The sequence below is a fragment of the Furipterus horrens genome, unplaced genomic scaffold, assembly GCF_987537825.1.
Source record: "Furipterus horrens unplaced genomic scaffold, mFurHor1.1.pri manual_scaffold_6, whole genome shotgun sequence".
NCBI classification, from domain to species: Eukaryota; Metazoa; Chordata; class Mammalia; order Chiroptera; family Furipteridae; genus Furipterus; species Furipterus horrens.
Window position 1 is genome coordinate 124443416 of NW_028327176.1, and position 24997 is coordinate 124468412.

The 24997-nt window shown below is 35.7% G+C and overlaps 1 long non-coding RNA gene across 1 annotated transcript in view; it reads right to left on the minus strand.

Annotated features, from left to right (window-relative positions):
* The window catches only part of LOC150007356 (uncharacterized), a 141009-nt gene that overhangs the window by 48026 nt on the left and 67986 nt on the right, over positions 1 to 24997 (minus strand). Inside the window, exon 2 of the long non-coding RNA XR_016511811.1 lies at positions 4854 to 4898. This is a non-coding gene — a long non-coding RNA (uncharacterized LOC150007356). The remainder of the gene's footprint in view (positions 1 to 4853; positions 4899 to 24997) is intronic.

Below are 24997 nucleotides of genomic sequence, written 5' to 3' on the forward strand. Positions count from 1 at the left end.
TTAAAAATACAACTACTGTCTGAACCAGCAATTCCACTTCTGGGTATGTATCTGAAGAAACAAAACAACTATGTTGAAGAGATATATGCAACCTCATATTCATTTCAGCATTATTTAAAATAGCCAAAACATAGAAACGACCTAAATTTCCATCAACATATGAATGGATAAAGAAAAATATATAATGGAATATTTTCCAGTCATGAAGAATAAGGAAATCCTGCCATTTGCCACAAAATGGATGGATCTTGAAGACATTATGCTATGTGAAATAAGTTAGACAGAGAAAGGCAAATACTGTGTGATCTCACTTATATGGAATGTTAAAAAAAAGCTCATAGAAACAGAGAAGAGATTGATGGTTGCCAGGGGAATGTGGGGGAAACGAGTGAAAGTGGCCAAAAAGTACAAACTTTCCATTCTAAGATCAACAAGTTCTGGGGATGTAATGTACAGTATGGTGACTATAGTTAACAATGCTGTATTGTATATCTGAAAGTCACTAAGACAGTATGTCTTAGAAGTTCTTATCACAAGAAAAATATTTTAACTTCAAGAAGTAATGAAGGTCACTCAAACTTACTGAGGTAATGATTTTGCAATATATACATATACAAATAATTATAATGTACATCTTCAAGTAATATATGTCAATTATATCTCAATAAAACTGGGAAAGAAATAAAAGAAAATGTGGTATATACATAATATGGACTATAATTTAGACTTTAAAAGAAAGATATTCTGCCTTTTGCAACAATCTAGATGAATCTGAAGGACATTATGCTAAGGAAAATAAGTCAGACCCAGAAAGATAAATATATGGGGAATCTAAAATAGTCAAATTCATAGAAGCAGAGAGTATAATGGAGGGGCTAGGGAGATGAAGAAATGAGCTATTGTTGATAAAAGGGTACAAAGTCTTACTTATGAAAGATGAATACATTCTGGTGATCTAATGCACAGCAATGTGAGTTTAGTTAACAATACTGTATTTTGTAGCTGAAATTTACAGAGATTAGATCTTAAGTTTTATCACCAAAAAAAACAACCAACCAAACAAGCAAACAAACAAACAAAAAAACAGGTAACCATGTGAAATAAAAAAATAGGTTAATTATATTGGTTGTAGTGATCTTTTAACAATGTACAGTATTCCCTCACTTATCGCAGGTATTACGTTCTAGACCCCCCTGCAATAGGTGAAAATCTGAAAAGTAGGAACCTTACATTTATTTTAGTATTTATATATATTTTAAGGTTTTATAAACCCTTCCCACACACTTATAAACCATCCCCAGTCCCTTATTAAGCTTTCCCACTCCCTTATTAACCTTTTTCACACTTTTATAAACACTACTTATGTTCTTAAACATATTATACGCTCATAAACCTACGTAACTTTAACAACATATGTATACAGTATCTCAAAATTCCATGATATAGCAAAAAATCCATGGTAATTAAATATAATATTTTTAAAAATCCCATGATACAGTGAGGCTGTGATAAGTGAACCATGATATAGAGAGGGACTATGTATACATATACCCAAACATCAAGTTGAAAACCTTAAATATGAACAATTTTGTCAATTAGTTATACATCAATAAATGAGGAATAAAACATAATGCAGTAATTTGAGTTATTGGATAAAACAGGAAATAAAAATGTCTATCCTTGAGTAGAACTCAACTTTATAAATATTTATTGAATATAATTATATGCAATCATGTGAAGTATGAAGATCAGTTAGGGCCTTCCCTGGATGAACTTAAAGAGAGAAAAGAGAAAGAAAGAGAAAGGGAGAGATTATACTGCAAGACAGTATGCAGGGAGTTGAAGTCAACAGCAAGTTATGTGAAGAATTCATTCTGCCTGAGAGAATATAGCTAGAACCCAGAGAAGGTACAGGTAAAATGGGGGCAGAATCTGGTCCAGACAGTGCTGAAAACCTGGGAAAAAAAGACTCCATCCAATATAAACAATCAGAAATTAGTGAACAAATGAAAGGGCATTAAGAGTCAAGCCAGAAGAAATTAAAGCATCTGAAAAGCATAAGTAGAATTGAGTCAAGAGAGCCTCAGGTAAAAAGAGTAAGAAAGATATAGAACAGGAAGGTAAGTGTGGGCACAATTTACAGGGCTCTAGTCATGCCAATACCATCACTCAAAGCTAGAGTTATCATGGTAATTCAATTACCAACTGCACAGAACTCACAGGAAGTTGTGAAAAAAGAAAAAGAGCAGAAGTACACACAGCTGAGAAGGCCTTTGAGTTGGAGGTGACTTACGCTTTAAAGACAATTTTATTCTAGCAATCTTGAAGTCCATCTTTTCTCTTTTACCGATCTCTCTCCATGTCCCCAGTCCCAATATTATTACAAATCAGACTAGCTGCCATTGTTCAAACACATAATGTTCTTTCCTATCTCCCAATTGTTCTTTAGGTGACTTTCTGTGCCTGAAAACACCTCCCCTTCCTTCAAGGCCAAGTACCCAAATACGGAAATTGGATTTAATTAAAGTCTGTTAACTACACTGGTTTTTCCTTTGGTAAAACTTAAAATCTAATGACCCCACAGAGGTAAGTATAGCAAAGTAACCAGAAGCTAAATAGAAAACTGTCTTATGAGTACCAATATCCCCAAAAGGGTTCCAATAATCTCAATAAAAATGGCTCCTAATGTTACTGCTAAGTTGGGTCCCTCTCATAGGTAAACTGAAATGTCCTTAGTAGAAGACTGAGGAAGCAGAGGCATCTGCAATTCCTCATAGTACCAAAAGCCTGAGGAATTTCCACACCTCAGGACCCACATCAAGGATTTGACATTTAGCACCCACTGTGCCATTTCCCCAAACCAATTTATCAGTGCCCTTTAATATGGGGCATCCTAGCGTTACTCACTTGCCTGGAAAACTCTGTGAAAACACATTAATCATTTCACATATTTTCAGGATTAATAACATTGTTTGAGTTTGAGTTTCAGACCTCAAAACACTGATTTTTAGATTTTTCACAGTTGTATGAGAAATTATTCTTTTTCAAGACTAAAAAGATGAAAGCATAATTAGTTTTCTGAAACTGTCTGATATCAGTGATTTACTCATACTGAGTTCAGCACAAAGATCATGCTGTTCCCTTAGAAATTTCTGACTGACAAGGCAGGAACCCCATGAGTCTGAACATTCTGTATAAGACAACTAATAGAAATGTAACTGGGCTTTGATGTCGAAGGGCCTAGAGCAGCTGTGAGATTAAAATGCTGACTGACCACAGGCCAGTTCACTGTTTAATACTAACAAGGGACATGATGCCCAAGTCAACCACACAGCTCATTTGATTCCATGTGATGTTGATCTCTCATTGAAGTGCTGTCATTTTGCAATGGTATTGTCTACTGTAGAGAGCACAAAAGAACAAGTACTTTCATAATAGTTGCAGCACCTATACCAACACATTTTAAACAGAGTTATTTCCATTCTTATTTTGGTACTCCTGTCATTGTTTGAGTTCAAGACATGCCCTGAAAGCTACTTTTTGAATTTATGCTCTAGAATGTGCCTCTGCTTGTATTCTCTGAACCAGGCTATTGGACTATATCTTTAAATAATATAATAATCAGAGTTAATATTTACTCAGTGGTAGACACTGCTATGAGTGCTTTTATTTTCATTAACTCATCCAAGCCTCATGCTATTATTAGACCAGGGAAATAAGTGTTAGAGAAGTTAAATCATTTGTCCCAGGTCATAGAGCAGGTGAGCATCAGAACCAGTTTCTTAAGTAGAGAGAACAAGAATTCACTCATACTATTTTTAATGTCTGGAAATGGCTGTTTTTTCTTGAAATTAGTATGAAAAAGCTACTATTAACTTTGAGTTTGACTCTCTTAGCCTGACCCATAAAAGGACTGCAGAATCATTCCGGAACATATTATACATTTGGATTAGTTACTCAGTATAAATACAGAACACTTTTAGGAACATAATTTTGAATTTATCATAAAATTTATATAGCCAGGTCCCTAGAAAAATCACTTCTACTCATTTGGTCACATTACTCATTCATTCTTAGAAACAAAGGAAAAATAGAAGTATAATTTTCAAAAAGCATTAAAGGTACTAAAAATGTTAACTCACTTAGGACCTCATATTTTCTCTAAACATTGTCTGAGCAGAATTTCATTCCTAGTATAGCAGGAAAATCATAACCTTTGAAAACTGCAGTTGTGGGTTCTTATTTCACCTACTCCACTGGACCACGCTGTGTGTGACCTTGGACAAGTTAAGTAACCTTCTGAATTTCAGTTTCCTTCTCTGTAAAATGTAAATACTCCTTATCTTGAAGAGTAGATTAGATAATTAGAATAGTGAGTACTGGATTTCAGATGCTTAAAATTTTTAGTCATTTATCATTATCATCAACATCCTTGTCATCATCAAAACTTCTTCTCTGGTCAGAAAACTTCTAAGATTATCACTCCCCAAACCCAACAGCGGGTATTACACTGAGGACTGCTCTATAAGATAACATTCTCCCTTTAAATAATTTTATTCTTATATTTCTTTCTCTATGTGATGCCTGGTACAATAAAAAATAATTATCTTCATCCTTTTCCCCTCTGAAATTAGAATTAGAAACTATTCCCCACATGTCATCATAGAGTCTTCCTTTATTAGAGAACACTTGGATCCCCATTGAAATATGGGGTTCTATTCTTTGCTTTTGAGTTTTTTTATGAGTTTTCATCAGGCTTCTAGCTTCTCTATTTTTTGTTCTCATTGTTGTTTAGATCAACCTTATACAAAAGGAAGGGCATCAGAAATGAGATGAGAGATCATTCACCTTACCTGAGACTAGCCTTCATGACAATGATGTATCTGTACTCCAGGGCTCTAAAAGTAGGAGAAAAGTTTCTGTGTCACTCTTTGAGAATTCTCTCAATTGAACACTTAGCAGGTGGGACAACTTCCTGGAAAGGCAGGCATACAACCCCACTCTACTGCCACCTCAATATGGCACTTTATTACATCGATTGTGAACCTTGCTGAAAGGTTTTAAGTCACTGGTAAAAGCTGAACAGTAACTCCAGAGTTCTCACAGTACTTAGTATTTAGCTTAACTGAGACACTGAGTCCTACAAATAGCTGTCTATATGACAGAGAATTAGTTCAGAATTTGTGGAAACAGTTTAAGATCCTAAAGTAAAGGGCAGAAAATGATAGATTCCCTGTCTATGACAAAATGTCCAGATAAGAACTATACATGATACTGTTACAGAAACAGGGGAGTCCAAAAATCCCCAGAGTTTGCGGCTGGGGGGTGGGGAGAAGGAAGCAGCTTTCAAAATGCCTCCACATGCCTGAGGCTGGTGGCTAGTGTCTTTTTTATGCAAAATGGCTTTAATGCATCCAAAGCCTCAGGTAGATGGGAGGAGACTTGGACCAGGGGACGGTATGGTATTTACCCAAAAGAGTTAAAAACTTGTGCCCATACAAACCCTGCACATGAAAGTTTATAGCAGCTTTATTTATAATTGCTAATATTTGGAAGCAACTAACATGTCTTTCCGTAGATGGAGAAATAAACTATGGTTTTCATGACCATCAAGCACAAAAAGAGAAGGAAGAAACTTAAATGCACATTACTAAGAAAAATAAACCAATCTTAAAAGGCTATTGTATAATTCCAATTATATGAAATAATAATAAAGGCAAAACTATGGAGACATAGAAAGATCAGTGGTTGACAGGGGTTGGAGAGAAGGGAGGGATGAATAGATGGGACAAAGAGAATTTTTAGAGAGTGAAACTATTCTGTATGAAACTATAATGATGGATAGATGTTATTATACAGTATACTTTTGTCAAAATCCATAGAACTACAATAATAAAAAGACCTAAACAACACCAATAGTAAATCCTAATGTAAACTATGAACTTTGGGTGATTATGATGTATCAATACAGGTTCATCAATGAAAACAAATACACTACTGTGGTACAGATGTTTGTAATGGGTAAGGATGGGGGTAATGGAAACTCTATACTTTCTGCTCAATTTTGTTGTGAACCTAAAACTTCTTCAAGAAAAGTGAAGTCTATTAAAATTTTCCAGTTATAACAGGTCTGTAATACGTCTATAAATTGATATGTGTTTAATAGTATTTTTGATACACACATTATCTTGAGTTTAAGATATATGATGTTGTAAAACAAAAGCTGTGGCCTTACTTTATGTAAGAGAATGATTTTTTTTAAAACCCCACAAAATAGCAAATATTCCATGTTTATATATTCTAGAAAGTTAATGTAGAAGAACTGAAACAGTTTCCTTGGTATAAAAAGGATAATAGTTGAACAACATCATATTTGTCATAGATGAAGAGTTTCTCCCATGGTAATTTATTCATTGGTTTATAGAACTCAGTTCTCCAGGGATAAGAACAAAAACTGAAACACATAACTTAAAAAATAGAGGAAACAAAGGAAAAAAGTATGGAATACCACCAAACAAAAACAACAGACAGAAACACACACACAAAAAGAACAAACATATGCACAGAGCTACCAGAAAACAAAAAATAAAATGGCTATAGGAAATCCTCATACATCAATAATTACCCTAAATGTAAATGAACTGAATTCACCAATAAAAAGGCACAGAGTAACGGATTGTATCAAAAAACAAAATCCAGCCATATGCTGCCTTATGAAGACACATCTAAGCTGCAAAAAGATTCTCCAAGCAAATAGCATCCACAGAAAAGAAGGCGTAGCCATACTTATATCTGAAAAAATAGATTTCAAGATAACAAAGGTAACAAGAGGCAGAGATGGACATTTCACAAAAATAAATGAGACACTACATCAAGAAGACATAATACTTCTCAATATATATGCACCCAATCAGGGAACACTGACATATATAAAGCAACTACTTAACAGAACTAAAAGGAGAAACTGACAAAAGCACAATCATAGTAAGGGACCTAAATAGTCCATTGACAGCTTTAGATAGATCATCCAAACAGAAAATACCAGTAATAAAATGTTGGCCTTAAATGACATATTAGACCAAATGGACATAATTGACATTTACAGAGCCTTTCATTTCAGAACATCAGATTATACATTCTTCTCCAGTACACATTTAAGAAGACTGAAATCATACCAAGCATATTCTCTGTCATAGATGAAATGTTTCTCCCATGGTGATTTATTCATTGGTTTATGGAACTCAGTTCTCCAGAGATAGCAACAAATCCATGTAAAGATTCTATAAAAATTCTTTACAGATAAATTCAATGTTTCCATTCCTGACTTAGCTGACAAATATACAGAGTTGTCTACATTCAGGTGGTCACCTGATGCTTTTGGACTAATGTTAAAGTATACAGAAGTTATTTCAATATACAATATACAATCATTATGAGTCATCCTCAAAAGCAGAAAGGGACAAAGCAATAAGTTCACCTTTTTGAAAGCAGCAAAGAACATAAAGCTTACTGTCCACATCATGTAAAATCTATTTCATCTCAGATTATTATTCTAAGGTTTAAAATAATAGCATACCCTATAAAAATAATCCAGTCCAATAATCTCTGGGGGGAAAAACACAGTGAGGAAATGGTTCCTCTCCAGAAATATATCTTTTAATGTAGTTTACAGTGAGCAATATTTGTATTTTAAGATGCCAAAATATTCTAAGAAATCTTGGTTTACTCTATGATGTCATAGCTCCACAAAATTAAAATTTTAGTTTTTAGAGAGTGAGGCAGAAAAAAGTGAACTGAAATATAACATTATGTGTAGTTTCTTTAAAGATGTATGTGAATTCATAATTATAAGCTTTCTTCTTTCCATTAAAAAAAGCGATGGGTAGTCAAATAAAAAATATATGCAAGAAATCTAGCATTCTAAAATAACTATTATATAATTGTGTTTATTATGCTTCACTGGCCAATTCCTTAAAATGTTACTCTGAACGGGAACATTTATAATCTCCTACTGCCATCTTATGTAATGTCTTGTCACTGCACAATACAAAAGGAGAAATATATATTAAAGAAAAACAAGAGTATTTTCAGGAAGTTTTTATCAACCAGAGTTCGCACATAAAAATTAAGTATCTCTTGGTCCATTCCCCATCTATTTACATTAGGATTTTTTAAGTTTGGTTATTGAGCAATTTATAATTACCTTCCTATTAATTTCTTAAACTTTCTATTCTGGTCATATTTATTATCTTCTATATAGTTTATTGTAATTTAAAATGCTGTGTAGTGTTATATAATATTCAGATATATGAGTAATGCAAAAGCTGAAGTTTAAAATGTATTGTATAACAATAAAACAGAAACAAAGAGAAGTTCTATTTTTTTAAAGCAATAGAACTCAACAGACTTTCTCACAGTAGTTTATCCTGAAACCAGACAAGTCATAGGACATCAATTTTATATGGAAGATTTTTAATTTAATGTGTCTCTTGTAATCATATGACAACATTTTAATCTAAAAATCACAATGCAAGTAAGTGAATTTGTTTTGAGTTTTCTATAAATTCTGACAATTCTTTTTTAATACATTTCACTAATTAATTACTATTCAAAACACCATATGACCCAATGAAAGTAGGAGAGCCTCCTCACTCTGGTCAAATACCTAATACCAACATCCCAACTATTGGAGAAATAGGTCAATTAGGAATGTGTTCATCCATAAGTAACAAAAAATAAATAAAAACTAACAAACAAAAAACCCCGCCAACTAATCATGGCTCAAACAAATCAAGGTTTGTCTCCACAAGCAAGATATGTTACCTTTGATTCTATTTCTAAATAATGTCATTAGTTACTAAGATTCCTTCCAGCTTTCCATTCTACCATCCTCAGGCCATTGGCCTCTCTCTTCATGTTTGTCACCTTGTGGTCACAACATGGCTGCTGTAGTTCCAAATAATAAATCAGTGTCAAGATTGGAACAAAGTGTAAAAAGAGAGGGCCAGATGCATCTATTCCCTTATTATCATTATTAGCCTCATGGCCAGAACTGTATAACCTGGCCATTTCTAGATGCAGATGAAGCTAAGGAAAACAGTATTTAGTTGAGCACATTCACTATGAACAAAATTAGCAAGACACAAGGGGGAATCAATAGTAGGAAAAAAAAAATGTCTGCCACAAGAAATGACCTACCATTGACCTATAATTAAGACTTTGAGTCCAGATTACCTAATGTTAAGTAAAATGTTGGGGGGAAAATGCATAGCCAAGCTTGAAGCAACTACAGGAAGTACTCAAGGGCCATAGACAAAGAGAACCAATATAAATGCTTGGGAACTGAACTGCAGATTTCACAAAGGTAACTGGAATCTAAATACCCAGGAGGCAGTAGTAAAGATGTCAGACACAGACACAGGCAAGAGGTGGCACTGACCTGGAAGGAGAGATCTGGCCATGAGAACACCTCCCACCAATGTAAGGACCCACACTGATATAGGCAGTGTACTCCAGGCCTGGGCTAAGCCAGAGTCTTCTGTAAGAAATCAGAGGACCTGTTCTGCATTGCACTCAGATGTAGAGCCTGGGTTCTCAACTCACCCAGAATAAAAGTTCCAAGGAAAATAACAGAAATGGTCCAGACCTCTTCTAGACATCAACCCTGTAGTAAACTGTAACTAACAACCATAAAACCTCCTCAGTGGGACACCTTCACAACCCAAAGCACACAGAATAAAATTGCTACAAAAGATGAAGTTGTTGGAAAATAAGAAAGAGCATACAAAGAAATGCCAAGAGGGGCACAATAAATGGGAGAGATCATCCCCAGGGACACAATGATAATAGAGTAATCTAAAAGGGTCTTTTCCAAATCTGGCCTTTGTCAGACTCTTTCAAATGTAATAAGAGCCATAATCATTTAGTTCTGGCCGAGATGGTGGCATAGATAAATGTGGTACTTGGAACCTTCCACAACCACAGCAAAACTACAACTCAACTACAGAGCAGCCATCATTGAGAACCACCTGAAACTGAGCTGAAGAGAACTCCTATAACTAAGGATATAAAGAAGAAGCCACATCTAGACTGCTAGAAAAGGCAGAGATACAGAGCAGGCTGGTATCACACCCATGTGTGGCAGATAATTGGGAGGGATATCTCCTCTGCAGAGGTTCTCCCTGAGGAGAGAGAGGTACCAGCCCCACAGTGGGTCCCCCAGCCCAGGGTTCCAGTGTTGGGAAAAGAAATTCCAATAACTTCTGACTATAAAAAAGAGTGGGAATGGTAGCTTAGTAAAACAGAGGGCTTCTGGAGACCTAGGTATTCTTCCTAAAGGGCCTTCACACTGACTTACTTGGACTCACTTGCTCTGAGCTCCAACACTAGAGCAGCATCTCAAAAGGAACCAGAGACACATGAGGAAGAACTGAATTGTCTGGTTTCAGAACATGGTCTGGAGGTGTAACTTTCTCCTCAGACATAAGTGTTGGTAGAGGCCACTGTTCCTTTTCTAAGCTTTCCCCCAATAGAGCCAGCAGACTGGCATATTTTCTGAGTCTCCATCAACCTAGCTATTACTGTTCCCTTACCCTGGTGATTCCCTGAGACCCCACCCCACCCAACTTCTGGGCCCACCCTAGCCATTTCCAGTGGCTTTCTACACAATGCACTTCTCTTGGCTCATGCTGCGGACTCTCCTAAAATCTATCAGAAAAGCAGCATCTGGCCTCTGCATAACCCATACTTCCTCTTAGGTGGCCCCGGGCCTTGAATCAGTGGCAACCAGCCACTGGTTTGCAGCATGGCCTCTTCCAGGCACCTCTAAACTCAGCACAAGTAGCAGTCACATTCTGACCACTTTATAGTTCATGCTAGGTGGCCCCAGGCAGAACACAGGTGGCAGCTGACCTTGGCCTTTACCTCCTGGGAGGTCCAGAGCCAGCAAATTTGGTGGACAGCTTCAGACCACATCAGATTACAACCCAACCACTTTCACAAGTGACACACTCAGGGGGCATACTCACTGAGCACCAAAGCCCCACTGAAGCAAGCCCTGCTCTGTGGGGTCAGCCCCTGCATAGCAGCTACTCCACTGTACTTGCAGTTGATCCTCACAGCTGATCAATGTGGGGGACACACAGGCATAGGGAGATGTGGGAAGCAGACAGGCTTGGTTTAAAAGACTGACCGCTGTGTGGAACTACCCCCCACTGGGCCCTTAGCTGGCAGGGTGTCTTCCAGGCCTGCTCTGAATCCCACCCTCTGGGGGATTTTAAAGATAGAATAGAAATACAAAGTGGCTTTAAAAAAAAAGGGAACCTGCTCTGTTTTTCTCTGTAAAGCCTCAAATCCTTGTCAGTAAAATGTGAAGAACAGAACGATTAAGTAAGAGAAAATGCTTTTGACCTTGTGTAAAATACCTGGATGTTTCAACGCTGTATTGATCTGCATTTCCCTTTTACTCCCTATCATTTGGGGAAGGGTTGCATATTAAGTACTTCTGCACATGGGAAGTGGATAAAAACCCTGGCTAATAAAGAAACCAGGGCGATTTTCCACTAGAGAAAAACCCCTCCCTCCCTTCCTCAGACGGAGAGTGTCTGAGTAGTTTCTTCATCCACTCTGAGGGACCCAGAGTCTCTCTCACAGCAACCTGGGGGTGGGGGGCAACCCCTCCCAGTAGTGTGCCATCAGCAATCAGGGTTCAAGTACAACAAAAGAGTGCACATAGCCCACAAGGGGTTGTGCTACTGGGTGCAAGGGCACCTACAATATAAGACCACTCTACTAAGAATGGGAGATGTAGCAGTTCTTCCTAATACATAGAAAACAAACAAACAAACAAATAAAAACACAAGGAAGCAGCCAAAATGAAGAAACAAAGAAACAGATCTCAAATGAAAGAAGAAATCTCCAGAAAAAGAACTAAATAAAATAGAGGCAAGCAAACTACCAGAGTTCAAAACAATGGTTATAAGGGTTCTCAAGGAACTTAGTGAGAACTTCAACAGCATAAAAAAGAATATGGAAAACATAAAAAAGAGCCAGTCAGAAATAAAGAATACAATAACTGAAATGAAGAATATAGTACAGGGAATCCAATCAATGATCTGGAAGATAAGTAAGCAAAAAACAACCAATCAGAACAGCAAGAAGAAAAAATAATCCAAAAAAATGAGGACAGTGTAAGGGACAACTTTGAGAGTACTAACATTTGCATCATGGGAGTGTTGGAAGGAGAAGAGAGAGACCAAGGAATTGAAAAAAATTTTTTTTCAATCTGGCAAAGGAAATAAACATAAAAGTCCAGGAAGAGCAGAAGAGTCCCAAACAAGATGAATCCAAAGAGGCCCACACAAAGACACATCGTAATTAAAATGCAGGTTAAAGACAAAAAGAATCTTACAAGAAGCGAGATAAGAGCAGTTAGTTACCTATAAGGGAGCTCCCATAGGACTGTTAGCTGATTTCTCAACAGAAACTCTGCAGGCCAGATGGGATTGGCATGAAATATTCAAAATGATGAAAAGTGAGGACCTACAACCAGGATTACTCTACCCAGCAAAGTTATCTTCTTGACTTGAAGGAGAGATAAAGAGCTTCCCAGACAAGAAGAAGGTAAAAGTGTTCATCACTACCAAACCAGTATTACAAGAAATGTTAAAGGATCTTTATAAGAAGATCAAAAATAAGAAATATAAAATGGCAATCAATATGTATCAATCAACAATTACTTTAAATGCAAGTGTATTAAATGTTTCAATCAAAAGACTTATGGTGACTAAATGGATAACAAAACAAGACTCTTACATATGCTATCTACAAGAAATTACTTCAGATTAAAAGACATATAGACTGAAAGTAAAGGGATAGAAAAAGATATTTTATGAAAATGGAAACAAAAAAGCTAGGATAGCAATACTAATACTAAGACACAGCAATTTCATTTCTGGATATTTATTCAAAGAAACCCAAGATACTAAATCAAAAAGACATATGCACCCTTATCTTATGTTTATTGTAGCATTATTTACAATAGTTAAGATATGGAAGCAACCTAAGTGTCTTTCAACAGATGAATGAATGAATTGGTGCATATATACAACAGAATACGATTCAGCTATTAAAAAAGTGAAATCTTGCCATCTACAACAACATGATGGACCTAAGAATATTATGCTAAGTAAAATAAGCCAGACAGAGAAAGACAAATGCCAAGTGATTGCACTTATATATGGAATCTAAAAACCAAAATAAAAAAGTAGAACATAAAGTGACAGATACAAAGAATATTCTGATGATTTCCAGATGAGAGGGAAGTTGAGGTGATGGGTGAAAAAAGATGAAGAGACTAAAAATTATAAAGTGGCAGTTGCAAAATAGTCATGGGGATGTAAAATACAGCATAGGGATTATAATTAATAATATTGTAATAACTATATAGTGTCACATGGGTACTAGACTTATTGGGGTGATCACTTTGTAAATTATATAAATGCCTAATCATCGAATTGTACACTTGAAACCAATATCATATTATACATCAACTGTAATTTAAAAATTAAAAATTAAAAAGAACCATAAACAGAATCCATACTAGGTCCTGGGGAGTTGGGGAAGGGGAACAAGAAAAAATATTAAAGAAACAGAAGACTTGAATTTCCATTTTCCTCCCATGACCCTAAAATGAGCTTACATGTCATTCAGAGAAAACAAATGAAAGAGTAAAAGGACAGAGTCATTTACAAGAGTAAATCAATACAAAATCAACTATATTTTAGAGAACTAAGGGACATAGGGCAGAGGTCATACAATAGAAAATTGTGAAGACTTACTCTCTGCCCCTGCAGGTCTCCAAAACATCCTCACAAAGAAAAATGCAGTAAACCAGTTGAGGGCATAGCAAAGAAAAGAAGAAATTTACTTGGTATGATTGTTATGTGTATTGAGTGAGATACTGTATATAAAGTGTATTAGTGTAGTTCCAAGAAGACAGTAAGCTATTGCTACTGCCATTATTCTAAGCACTCCCCTACTGTGGGTCATTTAACTGTTTTGCTGATGGATGAAATTAAGACAGAATATAAGATCTCAAAAAGCAAGCTCTTGACCATCAAAATAGAATTGTATTTGAAGTTTATAACAGCATACATATGATTAAATACCAGAATAGTCTTGTCCTAACAAGAGAAAAATATGGCCTTATGGGGGAAAAAATCAACTAAACTAGGATTACTTCTAGGTCTATGCTTTGACTACTAGCAACTATATCTTTGAAAGCTGTCTGGTTTGCATTACATGTTCTCTAACATGTCTTAACAATGTTAGCAAACATATAAAAGGAAAAACTCTGTGCTATGTTTTCCTGTTTCTAACTTGTTAAATGGGGAAGCATCCAGGCATTACTGCAGCAGGTTGGCTCAGCTAATCAACAAAGAGGGAAAGTAGCAGTAATGTTGTTCTTTTGAAGATGTTGAAGTACTATTTATCATGGCTTCATAACATAGATTTCATTGCTGTACCTCAGAAAAATGAGTGCATATGTAATAAATTAACTGAATAGTAAAAAATAATAATCCTAAAGTGGATGAATTGTCAGCTGAATTTTGAAAAATCTGTGGGGTCAGGGAAGAAACAAATTACCAGAATGCAGTTGACTATCTTTCTACATTCACGGGCTTGTGTTTAGTCCCAATCACATAAATTTAAATGAGTTTAAGAGAAATTGGAAAGATTCAAAAGATATTAAAATATGTCCAGTAGATGAGATATCAGTATTAGGAGCAAAGATTAAATGTATTTGCTTCACTTCACATAGAAGATACATAAGTGTTCTGCTTAAATTCTTCTTCTGGAGTATATCAGATGTTTGAGGAGGAAATTATGTTATTGTTCTCAGGAAGGAAAAGAAATCAAAATTAGAACAGAAATGATACACAAAAAGAATCTATGACTTTCAAGATAATAAACCTGAAAATAGGCTATCAGGTCAAGAACTAACTTCCATTTCTAGACTTCTATTAAGAAAGAGTCAACCATGAATCAGTTATGGGTGATTTCTTCTTCTTTGTACTTTGCTGGATTGTCTAAGTGTGTATAACCTTTTATGATAAAAGAATTTCAAAAAATAAAAATTGAAAAGCTAAGTAACATGGTTCAGACCATCAGTTATCTGAAAAAGGAGATTAGAGAAAACATGACAATCTCTCTAGGTCTTAGTTTTTTTAATTTTTAATTGATTTTGAGAAGGGGAGGCATCAATCCATTGTTCCACTGATTTATGAATTAATTAATTCTTTCATGTGCCCTGACTGGAGATCAAACCCACAACTTTGGCATATTGGGACAATGCTCTAACCAACTGAGCTCCCTGGCCAGGGCTCTATGTCTTTTACTTCACATTAAAACAAAAGTCCCTTCAACAAATTAGATTCTGTGTAAATAAGTTTTGATAGATTTTATTTTTAATAACAAATCTAGGAATATTAATATATTCAATACATAAGTATCTTCAATACATGAGTAATAATTAAGATCTTAACTGTGCAATCACTTGATGTTTATTTCTTAACAACATTATTGATGGTAGAGAAGGTGGAGAGCAGTAGGTTCCTCCTTCAAAATAAAAATATTCAAAAGAAAATACCTAATTGAGAAATAAAAAACATGGCACTGACCATTTCAGGAAAAAAGAAAATGGAAAATAATAAGTGTCTCACCTACTAACCTTCCAGGTCTTTAAATAATTTCCCTTTATATAGTGAAATAAGAGTGGCAATGAACATATAGGAATAGTCTAACAATGACCATATACTGCTCCATTATATAGCAGAACTATAAAAATTAACCAACAAAGTTACAAAAGAACATAAAATAATTCTTCCACAAATAGCAATAATCTACAAAAGAAATGAACAAAATCCAATCATACTAATATATAACACTTCTTAAGACAATGACGCACACAGAAACACATAAATGTAATAAGTCAATTTTAACCCGGGTTTCCTAAGACATAAGTACTCATACAAATCACTGTTAAATAAACTTTAATTACCAAGTCAATTTAAGCCAAATTAGGCCTAAAGCCACATTAAGGCTACCCTGGTTTCTGAAAGCTAAAAATATTATTAACTAAATAATCTGAGTCATTTCTCTAATTCTATGTTTTGCTTATTTAGCCTGAACTTTAGGAAATACTACCTGATGCCACCCTGTTCATGGAGCTAAGGGGCAGAGATACTGGAAGTCAAACATGAAAAGCTAATAAAATGCTGGGCAACAAAGAAGAAAACACTTTTGTGAAAGCAGAGCCTCTCAACCTGGCAGCAAACTTGAATTCCCAGGAAAGTCTTTTTTAAATTGTCAAATCAATTAAATCAGCATCTTTAAAAATTGAGCCCAAGCTTTTTTAAAATTCACCAGATGATTCTAATAGAGAGAAAGGATTAAAAACCATAGCAATAGACAATATCAAGCAAACATTATTATTCAGGTTGGATGCATCTAAAACAAATTGTGTTCCAAACCAAGAGTCAGCTCCAAAGGAAATTATAAGTATGATAATTTTTGTAACTCCAAAATACAAAGATGACAAATTTTAGTAGTCAAGGTACCAAGAAATTATCTGAGGGGTTGATTCTTGAGATAGTGAAAGAAACTAAAGAAAAAATCCAAATTGGTGTCCTTACTCTTCAAAGACCATTAGAGCAAATAGCTAATACAGTACCATCAAGAAGTGAAGCAATGAAAAATATTGAGTGTTTCCAGAACACATCTGTTTTTATTTGGATGTTGTCACCAACCTCAAAGTAAAAAGCCTTGGAAATAACTATATAAGCATTTTCTAAGGCATTTATTTAAATTCAGGTAACAAAAATAACCCAAAGTCTATTTATTAATAAGACTTATTTTTTTAGCCTGAATAACCTGGAGGAAAACTTTAGTGATCTTGAATTTTCACAAAAAGTTTTCTCAACTTTCTGAAGACCCTCACAATCACCACACTGAGACTGAACCAACACTGAGAAACTTAAATTAACTATTGTGAATGGAAATATAAAAAATATATTACAGATAAACAAGAAAGTATAGGAAATAACAAATGCCAGTATACCTACTACCTATCTTAAGAAATAAATCATGGACTTCCAGCCAAGGGGGAGGCCTAGACAGACACGCTGCATTTCCACCCACAGCTAAGAAGGAATACAACTACCTCAAAACTAGAGACAACCAGAAGTTCCAGAAATCAAGCTGCATGAAAGTCCAACAAACAAAGACAGAAAGAAGAAATACTCATCCAGACAGATAAGAAGGGCATTGAAGATGTGGTGTTGTGGTGGCAGCAGCGGTGGCAGTGGCAGGCAGGCAAAAGGCCCAGTCAAACATTTTAAAAAGTCAAGAGGGACACATAAGGAGCACTCCCAGCACCAGACCAGACCCCACAACACATGGTTCCAGTGCTGGAGACAATAAAGCCTCATTGCTTCTGACTGTGCAAACCAGTGGGGCTTGGGGTGGAGGCAGAAACTGCTGGTCTCTCAGCAGAGTCCACTTGCTTAAAGGGCCCCCAAGGTCCTAGAATGTCTGTAGACCCACCTACTCTGGGAATGATGGCCAGGGCAACAGCCAGTCCCATATGAAAGTGGGAGAAGTGCCTGGAAAAGGGGTAACTGCTGAGCAAGTGGCATTGTTCCCTCTCAGACCCCTTCTCCACACACAGTGCTAAAACGTGGTGAAATAGGTCACCCTGTACTGATGAATACCTAAGGCTCCGCCCCTTACAATGTAACAAGTATGACAGCTCTACCTAAGTCACAGAGGCAAATAAACACAAGAGTCTGTCAAGATGAGGATACATAGAAATATGGCTCAAAAGGGAACAAATCAAGGTTCCAGTGGGAGAATTAAGTGATCAGGAGATAGCTGACCTAACAAACAAGGAAATCGCCAACCTAACAGATGCAGAGTTCAAAAAACTGGTGATAAAGATGGTCACAGGCTTGACAGATATGCTGAAGTATGGCAAACACATAAGAAGAGAAGTGAAGGCTATGCTAAATGAAATGAAGGAAAATCCACACAAAACCAATGGTGAGGAGAAAGAAACTGGGGTTCAAATAAATGATCTGGAATATAAGGAAGAAAAAAATAGTCAACCAGTACAAAATGAGGAAATAAGAATTGAAAAAAATGAGGAGAGGCTTAGGAACTTCTGTGACAACTTTAAACATGCCAACATCCAAATCATAGGGGTGCCAGAAAGAGAAGAGGAAGAGCAAGATATTGAAAACTTATGTGAAAAATTAATGAAGGAAAACTTCCCAAATTTGGCAAAGGAAATTGACATACAAGTCCAGAAAGCACAGAGCGTCCCAAAGAAGCTAGACCCAAAGAGGACCACATGAAGACACATTATAAGTAAAATGCCAAAGGTTAAAGATAGAGAATCTTAAAAGCAGCAAGAGAAAAGCAAAGAGTGCTTATAAGACTATCAGCTGATTTCTCAAAAGAAACTGTGGGCAAGAAGGAACTGGAAGGAAGTATTCAATGTGATGAAAAGCAAGGACCGTCAACCTAGATTGCTCTATCCAGCAAAGCTATCATTTAGAACGAAAGGGCAGATCAAGTGCTTCCCAGACAAGGTAAAGCGAAAGGAGTTCATCATCACCAAGCCATTATTATATGAAATGTTAAAGGGACTTAAAGAAAAAGATCAACACTATGAACATTAAAATGGCAACAAACTCACAACTATCAACAACTGAAACTAAAAAATAAAAACAAAACAAACTAAGCAAACAATAAGAACAGGAACAGAATCATAGATGTGGGGATCATTTGCAGGGTTATCAGCTGTGAGGTGGAAGGGGGGTAATTAGGAAATGGTGCAGGGACTAAGAAGCATAATTGGTTGGTACAAAATAGACAGAGGGAAGTTAAGAATAATATAGGAAAAGGTGAAGCCAAAGAACTAATATGCATGACCCATGGACATGAACTAAGGGGGGTAAGATTGCTGGAGGGAAGGGGGGGTCACTGAGAAGAGGGGAGCAAAGGAAAAGAAATTGATGCTACTATAACAACATAATCAATAAAATATACTTAAAAATAATACATTAAAAATACAATTGAAAACATGAAAAATACAATAAAAGTATTTTGTGTTCTTCCTCTCCCATTACTTCTCTCATCCCTACAAGTTCTCTACAAATGAGTGGAACTATCCTAAATTTGGTATTTATTATTTCCATGAATATTTTTATAATTTAACTACATATGTATAAATTTTCTAACAATATGTTTATGTTAAAATTTTATAAAAATGGTATGATAATATATGAGTCTCACACATATATTTGCTTTTCTCAATATTATAATACATGGTTTATCCATGTTTACACACAATTCATTTTAACTGCTGTACAGCAGTTAGATCATACCACAATTTGTCCACTGTCACACTACGAACATACTAAATATATTTCCTCATATGTAAATTCTGAATAGTGGCAGGAGTTTCTCCAGACAGTGCTTCTTGACTTTAATAAATATATAAATCACTTGAAAATCTTATTAAAATGCAGGTTCTGATTCAGCAGGGCTGAGGTTGGGTTTGATGGTCTGCATTTCTAGCATACTCTCTCTCTACACTGCTCAATATGGCAGTCACTAACCACATGTAGTTTTTTAAATTTAATTAAAATTAAAAATAATTTTTAATATAGTTCTTTACTCACACCAACCATATTTTAAGTGCTCAAGAGTTATTGGATAGCACAGAGAATATTTCTGTTATCTCAGAAATTTGAACTATTGGATAGCATTGTGCTAGTGTCTTGCTAGCTGGCTGGAGACCAGTATCAGCATCACCAGGCAACTCTCTAGAAATGCAGAATTTTAGGCTCCACCTACTGAATTAAATTTATTTAAATCTATGATTTCATGATTTTAAAAATAACTTGGTTACCACTGGAGTAAATATTTACAGGTAAAACTTTATTATATTTAGTTTTTGCCTCCCAATAATATGGCAGAGAAAATCAGTGAAGTTGGGAAACAATATTGATATGCACTGATAATTGTTGAAACTGGGTGATGATGGTACAAGGGTATAAACTGTAGATATTCTGTCTACTTTTGTAAATATCTTAATTTTACAAAATATGAAGATAGAAGAATTCAGTTTTGCTTTGAAGCATTTTCAAAAAGTTTCTGAAGAAAAATCTGTAGTAAAGAATGTTGAAAGCAAAAATAACCAAAAATTAGCATGAATAATAAGAATCCTAGTTTCAATGGAATTATATGTAAACCAAAGTTAAATATTTAAATAATCAGAGAGGCAATAGATTTATTATTCAAAACATTATGAGAGTAGATGTAGACTAAGCTATGCACAGACACTGAACAGAATTCAAAATAATCAAAACTATATATTAAAGTATTCTTTATATAAACTCAGAATTTGTGAGACATTTTGTTACATAATAGTTTAATGGCAGACTAAATCGAAACTCATTGTTCTAGTACAGTGAGTCCTAAACAAAATTACAAGGGAGATCAAGTCTGACTTCAGTTCCAGCTATACCTTTCACAGTCTATTACCTTTGAAAGATAGCCAGGATTTTCTTCCTCTTTCCCCTGGTCTCCTGAGTACAATCTTGCAGTTAAGTAAATAACGAAGGAGAATTCTCCCACATGTAGATCAGAGCAAGTTCTCAATTACCAATAAAACATAAGAACTTAGAACAGTGCTTATCAGGAAAGGTCTAATACCAAAAAATTCACCTAAAAAAAAATTAGGGGGGAAAGATAGGAAGGTTTTTTATTGTACTATAAACCTAGCTTTCTTAAATGATATATATTTTAATAATTAAATGCTATTAAAACAACATAACATTGTGATGAAAGCAGAATTTTTAATAAGAATACATTGCAATTCATTTTTTATGTAGTAGATAAACAATCTAAGAAAAGGACTTGATGCAATTATTTTGATTTTGGAAAGTGATACTTCTTCAAGACCCCAAGTAAAATATAAATTAATATTTAATATTTTCATAAGCTAGGCTTTTATTAAATCAACTAGTGAAATTTACAATTTATTGATAAATGTACCATATCTTCCCTCGCAATTTTTATATTTTATTGATAAAATATAATCAAATGTGATAACCACCTGGTTCTGCTGCCATTTGTGTTGATTTTTAGGTGATACCAAAGCTAAGTATATAGAATATAAGTGTAAAAATAAAAATTAAATATTAAACCTTCCTTTTTCAAAAATTTACAAGTGCTCATCCTCAGTGCTTTATATAAAAGGTAGGAAATATGCCATCCAACTTCTCAATATGCCTCTTAAGATCTCTCGATCTGGTTTCTCTTGCATTTTGCTTTTAAGCCATATGAATAAATGCATGTTTAATAAATAGGACATTGTCTAACATATGGGAAGGGCTATTGATGTACCTATTTTATTATTAATACATAGTTCACATTATTAATATTAGCTGCTAAAAATATTAGTTATTACTATCATTGCAATTATTCCTACCATATAGTAATATTGACTATTCTACTTATTCATATTGCCATATTCATCATTAATTTTACCATCCAAGCTACCATGCCCTCTGTTGCTACAAAACCCAGAGGAACTTAAGCTTCAGGGACTAAAGCCAAAAGTGTAGGACCTAGTTTTTTCAACAAATAGTACTGGAACAACTGGACATCCACATACAAAAATAAATAAATGTAAACACAGACCTTACACCTTTCATTAAAATTAACTCTAAATGAATCACAGAACTATATGTAAAATACAAAGCTATAAAACTCTTAAAAAGTGACATAGGAGAAAACTGAGATGATCTTGGGCATGAAGATGACTTTTAAGATACAACACCAAAGGTCCATGAAAGAAATAACTGGTAGTTTGGATTTCATTACTATTTAAAACTTCAGGAAGATCAAAGATGGCAGAGAAGTAAGTGGAAGCTACACTAACTTCCTCCCAGAACCAGTCTGGATTTACAACTTAATTTTGGAGAAATCATCTGGAATAACCAACCGAACACTAGCTGGAAAAAAGTCTTATAACCACGGAGAGACAGAAAAGGCCGCTACATCACAACGTGACCAGTAGGGAGTGCGGAGACGCGGAAAAGCTGACTGGGCTTCCACGGGTGGCAGATGAAGGGACTGAGAAACAGCTCAGCAGCTAGGGGTTCCCCCTGAGAAGGGCAGGGTCTAAACCCCCAGCTGGGTTCCCAGCATACAGCATCAGAGTGGAAAGTCAAATAGTATCCAGCTGTGAAAAGCAAAAAGTCACAGGGTTTCTTGCTAGCTGGAGAGAAACAGCAGGAGAAAAAGAGCTCTTAAGTGGATCACATACAAAAATATTTTGGCCCCCATTCACCTTGGGCTCAAGCAGAGGGAAGGCAGAGAGGACTGGAGATGCCTGGGGAGAATTTGGCGCGGTGGCTTTGAGGGGAGAACTGCGGGAGCAGCCGACCAGGTCCCAGTGCTGACTCATCTCCAGTACTGCAGGCAGACCATTCCCCTCCAAGTGGCATCAGCCTGAGGGGAAGCAATTCCTGCCTACAGGAATTAAGCTGCCACACCCACGGTCCTTAAGCCTGATTGCTAATCACAGATTGAATAGATTAACAACTAAAGAAGTCAGGCAAAGGCAGTAGATCTCTGGAAGTCTCCAACAGGCTGCCTAGACCCAGACTGATACATGATCTGATGCCACCAGGGACAGATCCAGGAAGTGCAGATCATTCTGAGAAGCACCAACAAACAATAGGAGTCACAAAAATGGGGAGACAGAGAAACAACGCCCCATCGAAACAAAAGGTAGAATCCCCAGAAAGAGTGCTAAATGAAATACAGGGAAGTAAGCTATCACATATGGAATTCAAAACATGGATAATGGAGAAGCTCAATGAGCTCAACGGAAACTACAAAGAACTCCAGAAAAACTACAGTGAACTCCAGAAGAACTATAAGGAACTTACTAAGAATTATATCAGCATCAAAAAGGACATGGAAGCTATCAATAAGAGCCAGGAGGAAATGAAGAATACGATCTCTGAATTGAAGAACACAGTAGAAGGAATTAAAAGTAGGCTAGAGGAAGCAGAAGATCGGATCAGTGAACTAGAGGACAATGTAGACAAAAACTCCCAGACAGTGCAACAAAATGAAAAAAGACTGAAGAAGACTGAAAAGATTCTAAGACAGCTGCAGGACAACATGAAACATAATCATATCTGTATTATAGGAATTCCAGAACGAGAAGAAGAGCAAGGGATAGAAAACCTCTTTGAAAAACTAATGACAGAAAACTTCCCTAACATGAGGAGAGAAAGAGTCACACAAGTCCAGGAAGCACAAAGGGTCCCAATGAAGATGAACAGCAACAGGCCCACTTCAAGGGACATCATAATTTAAATGGCAACATTCAAAGACAAAGAGAGAATCCTAAAAGCAGCAAGAGAGAAACAACTAATAACATACAAGGGAGCTCCAATAAGGTTATCATCAGATTTCTCTGCAGAAACACTACACACCAGAAGGGAATGGCAAAAAATACTCCAAGCAATGAAAAACAAAGGCCTACAACCAAGAATACTCTACACAGCAAAGCTCCCATTTGAAATGGAAGGTGAAATAAGGAGTTTCCAAGACAAAAGAAGGCTAAAAGAATACATCTCCACCAAACCAGCATTGCAAGAGATGCTAAAGGGTCTGCTTTAAGAAGATGAAAGAAACAGAGAGAGACAGAGAGGAACACAAGTACAAAGGGGGAAAATGACAATGAATAAGTACTTATCAGTAATAACCTTAAATGTAAATGGATTAAATGCTCCAATCAAAAGACATAGGGTAGCTGAATGGATTAGAAAGCATGACCCACATATATGCTGTCTACAAGAGACCCACCTTAGAACAAAAGATCTACAGAGACTGAAAGTGAAGGGATGGAAAAAAGTATTTCAAGCAAATGGACATGAAAAAAAGCCGGGGTACCAATACTTATATCAGACAGAACAGATTTCACAGCAAAGGCCATAAAAAGAGACAAAGAAGGACATTTCATAATACTTAAGGGAAAAATCCATCAATAAGATATAACTCTTGTAAATATATATGCAACCAACTTAGGAGCACCCAAATATGTAAGGAAAATTTTGAAAGACTCCAAGAAAGATAGAGACAGCAACACTCTCATCGTAGGGGACTTTAACACCCCATTGTCAACAATGGACAGATCTTCGAAGCAAAGAAACACCAAAGATATTGAGGCACTGAACAACACTCTAGATCAAATGGACTTAGTCGATATATATAGAACTTTTCACCCTAAAGAAGCAAAATATACATTCTTCTCAAGTGCACATGGAACATTTTCAAAGATAGACCACATGGTAGGACACAAAACAAGCCTCAACAAATTCAAGAAAATTGAAATTATATCAAGCATCTTCTCAGATCACAATGGCTTAAAATTGGAAATCAACCTCAAGGAAAAAATTCAAAAACAATGACATCAAGGAAGAAATCAAAAAGTTTCTGAAACTAATGATAATGAACACACAACAACCCAAAATCTATGGGATACAGCGAAAGCAGTCCTGAGAGGAAAGTTCATAGCAATACAGACCTACCTAAAAAAGCTAGAAGAATCTCTAATAAAACAATTAACCCTACAGCTGCAAGAACTAGAGGAAGAACTACAAGCAAAGCCTAGATCAAGTAGAATGAAGAAAATCATCAAGATCAGAGCAGAATTAAATGACATAGAGACTAAACTAACAATTCAAAAGATCAACATAAGTAGGAGCTGGTTCTTTGGAAAGATAAACAAAATTGACAATCCTTTAACCAGGCTCATCAAGAAAAAAAGAGAAAGGACCCAAATAAATAAAATCAGAAACGAAAGAGGAGAAATCACAACCAATACCACAGAAATACAAAGTATTGT